Raw genomic sequence first — 10,437 nt, forward strand, 5'->3', positions numbered from 1 at the left:
CTTGCGACCGGATTAGTAACAGAGTCACCAGTTATATTATAAATTGGAAACAACTAGTTGATAGAATCTTCCTTCAAATACTAATATAAACATAGTTCCAGTGCATTCTACATATCCCGCCCATATCATTTAATTTATATGTGGCGAAGTTCACGTTACGAAATAAAACACACAAATTTATCCAAAGACAGTAATTTCACTCGTCTATCCAGACAGAATAAAAATCGTGCAAATATTTCCCACATTTTCACACTTCGCAGAATTAACGACATTTTGTCTCCAATATTACCATCGTATTCGGCCTGCCCCTTCACGAATTCATTTGTCCCTGACAGCAGAAACTTCCAGAACACACGCTTACAAGTATTTCTAAACGAATAATTTTCAGTAGTGTGTGGAAGTGTGAGGTCCACTAAGAGAGACACTAATCTTTCCCTCTTATATCCTATCTTCTATTTCTTTGTACTCTCTTCCATACGTACGGTTGGAAAGTCGTGGAATATATGTCTCATTGATGTTACCAGCAAAGTAATGTATTTCTTAGACAACGTAATAATAACTGTGTAGATACGTCTCCATATTTACGAGATCCTTTCTGCCTCCATCATGAGGACGATGGTGATGGAGGAAGCAAGGACATCTGAAACGTTGGTAAACTTCTGCACTCTACAACCCAAAAGACAGTACCTCAGTATAATTATTGTTCATTTACAGCTTTGCTGTTTATTCGACTGTTAACTTTTCTCATCCTCCCTGGATTTAGGTCCAGTAATATTCTAAAAGTAGGAGTTGAGGTATTTACGGCGGAGAGTGTGAAGACAAGACATTTTCAATTACGTAACGGAGTTGGCATTTGAGATTGTACGAGATGCAGGTTAAATCACGCGGTAAATACGGACCTTTATCACAGACCTCGGTACGAGAAAGACGGCCAGAATCGAGAGAATTATTTAAGACCCTTAGCTACATACAGGCCTACATGGTCAGACAAAGCGAAAGAGATTGATTATTTCTGCCTACAGTAATACAAAATACGAGGCTCGTCCTCAAAGTAAGTTTCCCTGGGGCCGTTTACAGAAACAAAACATGGAAATATTTATTGCAACAGATACAGCAAGTGTCCAGCTATTTTTCAACATATTCGCCACCGGAATTGAGACATTTGTCATACCGTGGGACCAACTTTTGAATACCTGTGTCGTAGAAGTCTGCCGCCTGGGATTGGAACCACTGTGTGACGACCATCTCCGCCTCTCTGTCATTCTCAAAACGCTGACGCTGACCGGACAGGAATTTCTTGAGGTGTAGGAAAAGATGGAAATCACTGGGAGCGAGGTCCGGGCTGTAGGGTGGATGATTAAACACCTCCCAGCTGAACTCCTGCAGGAGACTTGCTGTCCGTCGAGCCGTGTGCGGCCTAGCGTTATCACTGACCGCACTTCACAGTCGGCGGGAGCTGGAATAAGAACCTCCATCTTCAACAGCTGCAACGATGCTACTGTGAGAACGCGGGAGGTGCCGTTAGTGCATGCGCCATGCTACGTCATTGCTCTATCACGTACGCACAGTCGCTTCGCGCAATATAAGGTTTGCTAGCTGTGGGACGAGTGGGAAACTTACTTTTGGGAAGCGCCTCGTAACACACGGAGAGAATGTGTGAAGGCTAGTTACATCAGATAGTAGGGCGAGGGTAGGCGATTAAGACATTCGAAAGAAAATATTAATACATTATATGAAGTAAAGTGGAATAGTAGTTGCTGAAAAGGAGAAATATGAAGCTCCTCTTTACTCTGTTTAAATCAGACTAATCTTTTTTACACTTTCTTTTAAACTTCCTTCGTCTCCCTTATCCTCAGGACGCATAAAGTTAAGTACAACGTCCATGTAAAGCAACGTGTAAAACTATTTGTTCACAGACGTGACTTGTAAAATAACAAGGAGGCCGGAACGTTGTACAAATTACCTGTTTTAATTTAGATTTATCTGGCTTAACACAATGGACGGTAATAGCATGTTAATAAATAATTTTATTTAACACAAAACAAATGGACATAAATTTACTTGCAAATAATCACACACAACGTAAATGTATCGTTGAAACTGTTACCTTCACACGTCTTTTGAAGCATTGCACATAAGGTAGTTACATTTCAAAAAAACCCTTTTTCCTTTATAATCTCATCGCCAAGTTAAACTTAGGGCCTATTATCGCTAGTTAAAACAGAGTTTTCCCAGTCGGTGAATTCATAAGAGCCATTTCTACTGCCATTCCAACTTTATACTCAAGTAATTTCTTCAATTCAATCGCAGAACCGCGACTGACACAAGCTCTATAATTGGATTCTCTCTTCGCTGGACCTGAACGCTCCATTTCTTACAATAGGAAAGGCGTGGTTTCTGCATATTTAACAGCTAACATTTCCTTACACGGTATAAACCTATTAATCTTTGTAATGGAGACGCGTGGTGTTTTAATTCAGTAAGAAATTATTTTTTTAATTTTCTTTGAAGACTTACATAATAGACGTTCTGAATTTCTCTCTTAAAATTTCGTATCATCCACCTCATATCCATATCCTTAGAACATATTTCATTACACCCTTTCAAATATTTTGATTTGTTATTTAATTATAATTATATCATATTTAATTCTTCATCGCATCTGTGCCCTGTATCCACTCGATTCAAGCGAAATTCGCCGCAGAAAATATTTTGCAGCAGACAATTTAGTTCCATTAACCACATCAGTTCTTCCTGTTTGCTCCAAACTTACACATGAAACACGGACTTAGTCAGGGCTTTCCAAGACTATTACAGGAACAGCATGATCCATGCATTTAAGACAAAGATAAACGAAAGGCAGAAATAACAAACTCCATGTGACTGCCCTTTTTGAGAAGATAAAAGTCAATGGTTCAAGAAACGCCCCGTAATTTGTAAAAAGAAAAGTTTAATTCTCTACACACCAGAGCCCAAAAGTGGTCATTTTCGTCACTAGTGTTGAAATCGTCCATCAGTACGAGCGGTATGTCATTCAGGCTCGTCAGATGCCGCCTGAGTTGTCCGAGCGCGCTTACGTTGCCTATATTCGCGGCAGTACTGCGCGTTGGTTTTGGGTCCGGGCCCGACGTTTTCCGTGTCATTCTCTTTGGAATGTTATGCTCTACGCATTCGTGCACAGATTTTTGTAATTCTGGTTGTACTTTGCCCTCATATATCGCGACATTTTAAGAAAATCGGGAAATTTTCAAACTTTTTTAAATTCACAGCCTCGTATCTTTTTGAGTTTTTGAGATACACACTTGGAGGCCAGGACGAGTTGCAACATATACACACCTCTTCAAAACTACACTTGTTTCATTCAGATCGGATAATTAGTCTCTGAGATATGATCCCGTTTATGGACACGTGTCGAATCCGGAAAGTCGAAAATCGTGGGTTCAATTTGCGCGTGCGCAGTTCGCGACTTCCAGCCGCCACGGATGTCGGAGCGGTACTGGCACACACTTTCATCCTTCCTCTTTAAAGCAAGACTAAGATGGCGGCGCTATGTCTATTTTTAGTCGAATTATTGAAGTTTGAAATCACTTCGACAGAAACTGTCGCTCATTTGGGCATTTTAAAGATGTTTTCACGTCAAAAATCAATCTTAAAATTTCTCTTACTAAAACACACGTGTTAGGATAAAGTACGAGGGAGGTATAGATAACACTACGGGTCTACAATGAGGTTGAGGAGAAATCAGAATGCAGAGAAATGCGCAGCATCCCAAGCAAGATAAGAACTATTTTCGTTTTCCGTCGCGCAAAACGAAGTCACGATTTCATTAATTCTTATACCGCGTGCCCCATATCAACTTCGCCTTAGGTGTCATTGTGGCAAATGTTTGGCCATGCCGTACTTCTCATACGCACCCCTAAAAGTGCGTATCTACAAATTTGCATAAATATAAGACGAAGAAGAGTCCCACAGAAACACTAATGCCCGATTACTGTCCCATAACAATACACATTTGGAACACCCGTTATTGTATGAGATACGTTGCTGGCTTACAGGAACTACAAGAGTTAGTTACTAACTTTTAACCCAGTAAGGCCACACTTCTGCCATCCCTGGAAGGAACTACGAAAAAATAAGGATTCAAACGAGGTCAATATTTCATTATCCGCAATCAAGAACTTTCTATGTCGGATTTGAGGTTTTCAAGGCGGTGAGTCTGAAGATGGCTGTATTGTGGGTTGTTGCGCTGCCAAGGATCCCTGAAACGTCGGAAAACTTCTACCAGATTAAAATGCGCAACAACCCATCTTCAATAACTTTCTTTCTTAAGAATAAGTTCACTTCGCAAAAAGTTTGTTTAAAACCGTTGTTCTAGTCAGACAAAGTTTGTTACGAAGGCAGCCCTTATCAAGTCGCCTAGCTGTCTAGATGGTACAACTTATGTATGCTGCAACCTTCCTTACTATCAGGGCCAACGATCTAAAAACAAAAATACAATGGTCATCAAAATCAAGATGTTCGACCATTGTCTTCTTCCCTATCACAGATAAACCTGACCCCACGTCCTACCTCCTGTTCCAGAACAATAATTATCATATCATCAGCTCGATTAATCTAGTTCTTGTAAAAACCTTTTGTTTTGTGATGGCAACGGCGTAGATTAATTAAGACATCGAAGAAAGGAAAGTTCAGATTCCCGGGGCCATCACCATTTAAAACAATTTTCTTGGAGACTCTGTGTTTCGAGAAAACATATTCGGGAAGAGAGACGTGTTACAATTCTAAGTATTGTCCACGCGTGGTACAAATGTATCCGTAAAAAAAATTAAATTTCTATTTAGAACTCTCGAGAAAGTGCAGTTTTAACCCTTCAATAGACTCTGATAACAAACAGACTCGAGGAAATAACAAATATTAGCATAGAGACAAGTAAGAGGAACCTATTTAAGTAAACAGACAGATATTGTACATAACTGGGTCCCGATAAACCGGTATGACGACTCCAGCTGCTGCAAAATCCTCTTTTCTCGCGTAAACCACTCAGCCAATCAATACCCGAAGCTAGCTAAAACCTTTCAGACCTCAGCTGGCCTAAACATCATATAAACATTCACTTCTCACCTCAAAGAAAACAAAACACCTCAATATTTAGCGCAATTTGTTCAATACGGTCAAAAACGAAAAAAAAATCCATTTACATACACGCAAAAAAATAAAACAGCAGTCGTTATAAATGCTGGTTCCTTCAACATAAAATCAATCCTTCGTTACGATTTAATATTTTCTTAAAAAAATTTCGTACGCATTTTACAGGCGGGCGGACGGACGGGGTGTTGAAATCATATACCCCTGTACTAGGTAAATTGTGATGATCCACATTCCAGGTGGATCAGAACAAGATAGCCATGCACGGTTCCATAACAGGCCCCACGTGCACACCAACACAAAGCGCAGCTGTCGCATTAACGAGAAATCATTTCTATTTGTCAGGGCAAATTTCCTAACCAAACACTTCTGGTCTCCAAAACCCTTGGCTGGATAAATGACAGAAAATTGAAAAAATCTCGTCCTGAAATTCACACAAGAGTACAGTGACTGGTAAAGCCAATTCTGAGAGCTACGTCAATACCACGACAAGGCCAGATCCTGAGATACAGAAATCACACTCTTCACTCACTGACCTTGTAGAAACAAAAGACTAGGAACACGACACACAACACTGTAATCGTAGCGAAAATAAGTTCGGAATATGTTAACTTCGTAAAAATGTATCCATTCAATTCTGTTTATTAAACAGGTCTACAAAAACTGTACGATTGTTTCGGTCAACAATGGTGTCTGCATTTCCGTATAAATGATGGATGCACTGTTTTTTTTTTAACAATTTCTCGAAACTTCTACATCCCAACACAGCTAAATCACACGCCTGCGAGAACACACGACACTGCAGTGTAGGAAGAAGACCTTTGGATTACGTTGCTGAGACAATTGCCCTCGCGAGACAGATTAACGAGGACCTTAGAAACAGATGCAAGGCAATTTTAGGGGATTTCAATTCATATAATTTCGCTCTAGCTCAGCTATTCTCTTTTTACAGACGCATCGGATTCAAATTTTCGTCCTAAATCACAGGATCCCTACGTCGCCCCAAACAAAATACACAGCCCTGTCCATTATTTTAACAAATGACAAAACTTCCCTGCCAGTTTCGTGGCCCCACAGTCACTTCAGTCCTGAAGATGGTGACATTATGCATCTCCGAAACTCTGACAACACGTCTGCACGGCAACTGAACTCATAGCCAGCTATACTCAACGTTCCAAGAAGCGATCAGACGGATGATAAGATGACCCCGAAGAACTTCATTACATCGCCCACGCGTGCCTGCATCAGTGTCCCATTAAATAGCATTCACCTGACTAATTTCCTTCATTACGTAAAATGTATATTCCGTCGTTCCTTCTACCCGCGAACTTCTGTGATAAATTATACGCTGACGACAAATAAAATCATACAAGACTCGTGGCACTAGGAAATGAATCAAATTCCGTCGATAATGAAGTCTAGCTCGCGTCCTACACGGTTGTTACGATATTGATTTCATGTTCACCACACATTTTTTTCATTACAGACGCGCCATACGAGAAATTAGGAATGATAACACGGAACCCTAAAGATTTCCAAGGCAAAACAACAGATATTTTCATAGGGTTTCTATATTAAGAACATAAATTACCGTATGTTTCAGGCTGGTGGAATTTCACGGCCCAAAAGTTCTTCTCAAACGTCCTTATCTTTGTCATAACAATGTAAAGAGCTTACGTAACACAAAACTAAATTGTTATCTCACGATGCAGCACAGTGTTAATTGGCAATTATAAAGACGTATAAAGAAACCACATATCAAATCTACACAAATAGTAATGCAACAGCGATGTACTTTCGTAATTATTTTAACCGCACATATCTACCTGAACACCAACAGTCTTGAAATCAGTTCATTCTAGAACCAAAAACGTAAGGAAATTGGGGGTAAGCAATACCCAAACTTCATCAATATCAAAGTTTCCTTCTCATATCTCTGTAGGCGAGAGCGTACGTTATAACGAAACCTGCTTTTAATATTTACTTACTACATTTATGAACACTCCTCTGTTTTTAACACTCACAATCATTCTGTCTAGTTGAGGCGGGGCATTAACGATAGCTTAAGAGCACAAAACAGAACACAACCACAGCGCGAATCAATTACCTACGAAATTCATCACGAGTAATGGGAAACACGGAAACTTCGTTCTGTAAACCGATCGATACTTTGTTCCGGACGCTCAGAAATGGGAACAAACTGAAAGGAAAAGACCAGGGTTAGATTCTTCTGTCCTACGGTTTCAGTCCAGTGGCGAGCTCTTGTTAACGCGATAGTGAACCTTCAGGTCCCGTAAACTACAGAAATCTGACTAGCTCAACAAATGTTAGCTTCACAACAATCACGAGACTTCCGAGTTCGCTACACCTATCCAGCTCAACAACGTCCAGCAACACTGAGATTACTTCCAACGAATTCGAATCGTTTACTTGTGCGAATAACACGTAACTCCAGGAATATTCTCGCTATGAAATTAATACGATTTCTGTAGTGAGAAAAACTCGAAAACTACAGACGAAGAATTGTCAAAATCGAAACATTTCTTGGAATTCCATTTTCATACAATGCCACAACACACGAAACTTTTATTTTCTTATTTATTTTATCCGTAACAACGTTATCTATTATGAAAATACTCAGAAGTACATCGCTTCTTACATTCCCGTGTCTGTGGCTCTAATCACCACAAACTGCCCCAACATACTGAGTGGCGTAATTCAGTCCCTAATTGGTTCAGGCATTCTACGTCGAGTTCTGATTAGGAACTAGCGAGATAAAGCCTAAGTGCGGTTTATCAAAACTGACTTAACGATGATAATATCAACAAAATAGACGAGCCGCTTCTGTAAATAAATGAAAACTGGTGCCTTGCCAGTTGTATGAACTTAGGAAATTGAGAAATAATTCCTAAAGAAAATGCGGAAGATTCGAGAACATCACTCACGGATCTAACAAAGCCTTGACAAAACAGGCAACACCTGGTCCTAATGCAATACACATCATAACCGTCAATTCGTCGTGCGAAGGTCAGGAGCACAAAGCGTGGGACTTGGCAACAATCGGCCACTTTCACTTGCTCTATACTCGCTCATCGACGGCTTGACGAAACCTGGCTAAGGATTACAATTCACTTTTCACTTGCCTCAAATTAAGCAGAATATTCAAGAGTGCACGCGTAAAATTCAGTATCCTCACCATCAATCATCGTCACAGGCAAACGTTTTTCTTCTACACCGTTTCCTTAATATCACGAAACGAAATCAGATTAATAATACCGTGTAAGATAAAACATAAGATCCTGGTGAAAGACTGATCACACCGTTCTCCCAAATGTTCACTACTGAATAATAATATACCGTAGGTGGAAGTAATATCGATATATCGCACTAGAACACAATCGCGAAAACCTTAAGATATTCGAACTCATTTTCAATATTTCTCAAAAGATTCTTTCATTTAATGTAACAATTTTAACCTTAAACACAAAATTGGAAAACCCAAATTGTTCACTTTCCACACGACAAATTTTTAAAAAAAAGTAAAAGACGATGGTGTTAAATACACTTTGAAACACAAATTCAAACACCCATCTTAAATTTGCATTGACGGTAAAACAATCGATCGTTTAGTACAGTTCACCTCACATTAGTTTCTGGGGACGACAAATGAATTGAAACTCACCTGGGTAGCATCCGTATAATGTGTGGAAGAATTTTTGTTATCAGCTGAGATCCAAACATTGGTATTCCACTGGAGGTGGGGCTGCTAGACCGACTGGTATCGTCCTGTTGCGGCACCATTATTTTCGTTATAAGAACTTTCACTAAGAAAACCAACAAATACTACACACTTTTAATTTAATTTGAATGCGTCTAAATTATATTTCACGGAGATAATTCGTAGCAGTACAGTAAAAACTCCCTTTACTTTAGCTAAATATTTTTAGTAATATTACGACTTTCAGACACTTCCACAGATTTGCGGGGCAACTCCCGTCAAACTTTCTTGTACATCCATTTAAACTAAACGTTCTTCCTGTCAATGTAAGACGACGACTGAAGGCTCCGTGTGTCCGCGTAATGCATACCTACCAAACGATAATCGCACACATCTTTACGTAGCGAGCTCTCGACCAATCAAAACCTCGAATGGGAGGAGTTTCGCCCCTTCAAGTGGGAACTCTATCTATCAGAGATAAAGCCGACAGCATGAGCTGTATAGAAGCTGTACAGAAGTATGTCATTGAACCACAAAAAGTTAATAAACTTTATAAATAAAAGCAATTATCACTTTGCACACATGTTACAGCATCCGTGTAGTTTAAACATATTAAACACATTTTCCTTTAAATATCATTGGTACCTTAATTAATGTCGTGCTTATGAACTTCAAAAAAACAGGGTAATGTGTTTATAAGACCACATGCGGTCGTAAGCCAACATATGAAACTGTCTACTCTCGTTACACGTTAAATTTGACTGAAGTTGTTTTTCCGACCCGTACAGTTCAACAGACAAGTAGAAAGTGAAGCTTTATCCACATACCTACATTCCCCGCTTGAAGCGCCTAAATGTTCCGTCTTTCCGCCGTCAGATGTCAGATGTCAGATGTCAGACAAGACCTGACAACCTGGAGTGTGTAGTACACATGCAGTGTTGCTACTACCTTACGAACACGTTTCAATGGCGGTGGAGGGCATGGGTGAAGATACCAAATTTGTTGGAAACTTGTAGGAAACAATCTGTTTCTTCTCACCACCTCACAATTACTCGCGATAACAAAAGCAATTATTTTTGTTGGTTCAGCGAATTCATGCCAGGTCGAACAGGTGAGGTTTCAGTGGTTTCTTCCAAGTTAAGGTATCACAGAGGTACAGCTTCGCACACTTCAAGGTTGTGTAAGATTCGAGTGGCAGCGCAGTTACGACATTCAGTGATCGCAGTTCGAGACGTACAAAATTACCCAGTAATAAGTGTTCTTCATGGGTCCTTAATTTCTTCTCGTCGCAGACGCACGCATGACGAAACTTTTATATTGAAAATAACATATTTTAGTTTCGAACATTTCTGTATTGTTTAATCTTGATTCACTGTATTGGCTTAATGGAATCATTACGATATACGTGAATAGGCTGAGCGTGTAGCACGTAGGGGATAGATGATACATGTACAACCAATGTTTGTCGGAAAACGAGGTAATATATCGCTTCGAAGACCTAGGAGTTGATATGAGAATAACATTGAAATATATTTTGCATAAATAAGCTGCGATGTTGATAACTGGATTCATCT

At 39.7% G+C, this 10,437-nt stretch overlaps 1 protein-coding gene across 7 annotated transcripts in view; it reads right to left on the reverse strand.

Annotated features, from left to right (window-relative positions):
* LOC147871604 (oxytocin receptor A-like) overlaps positions 1–8,945 on the reverse strand; it is a 546,632-nt gene extending 537,687 nt beyond the window's left edge. For all 7 annotated transcript variants that reach the window (XM_087360682.1, XM_087360685.1, XM_087360684.1 and 4 more), the window contains exon 1: positions 8,828–8,945. The gene's annotated coding sequence lies outside the window, so the exon portion shown is untranslated. The remainder of the gene's footprint in view (positions 1–8,827) is intronic.
* Positions 8,946–10,437: the final 1,492 nt, after the last annotated feature.

The sequence above is a fragment of the Zootermopsis nevadensis genome, unplaced genomic scaffold (genome assembly GCF_977971745.1).
Source record: "Zootermopsis nevadensis isolate Lab colony 2312 unplaced genomic scaffold, Znev_1.0 Znev_ptg000045l, whole genome shotgun sequence".
In the NCBI taxonomy this organism is placed as follows: domain Eukaryota; kingdom Metazoa; phylum Arthropoda; class Insecta; order Blattodea; family Termopsidae; genus Zootermopsis; species Zootermopsis nevadensis.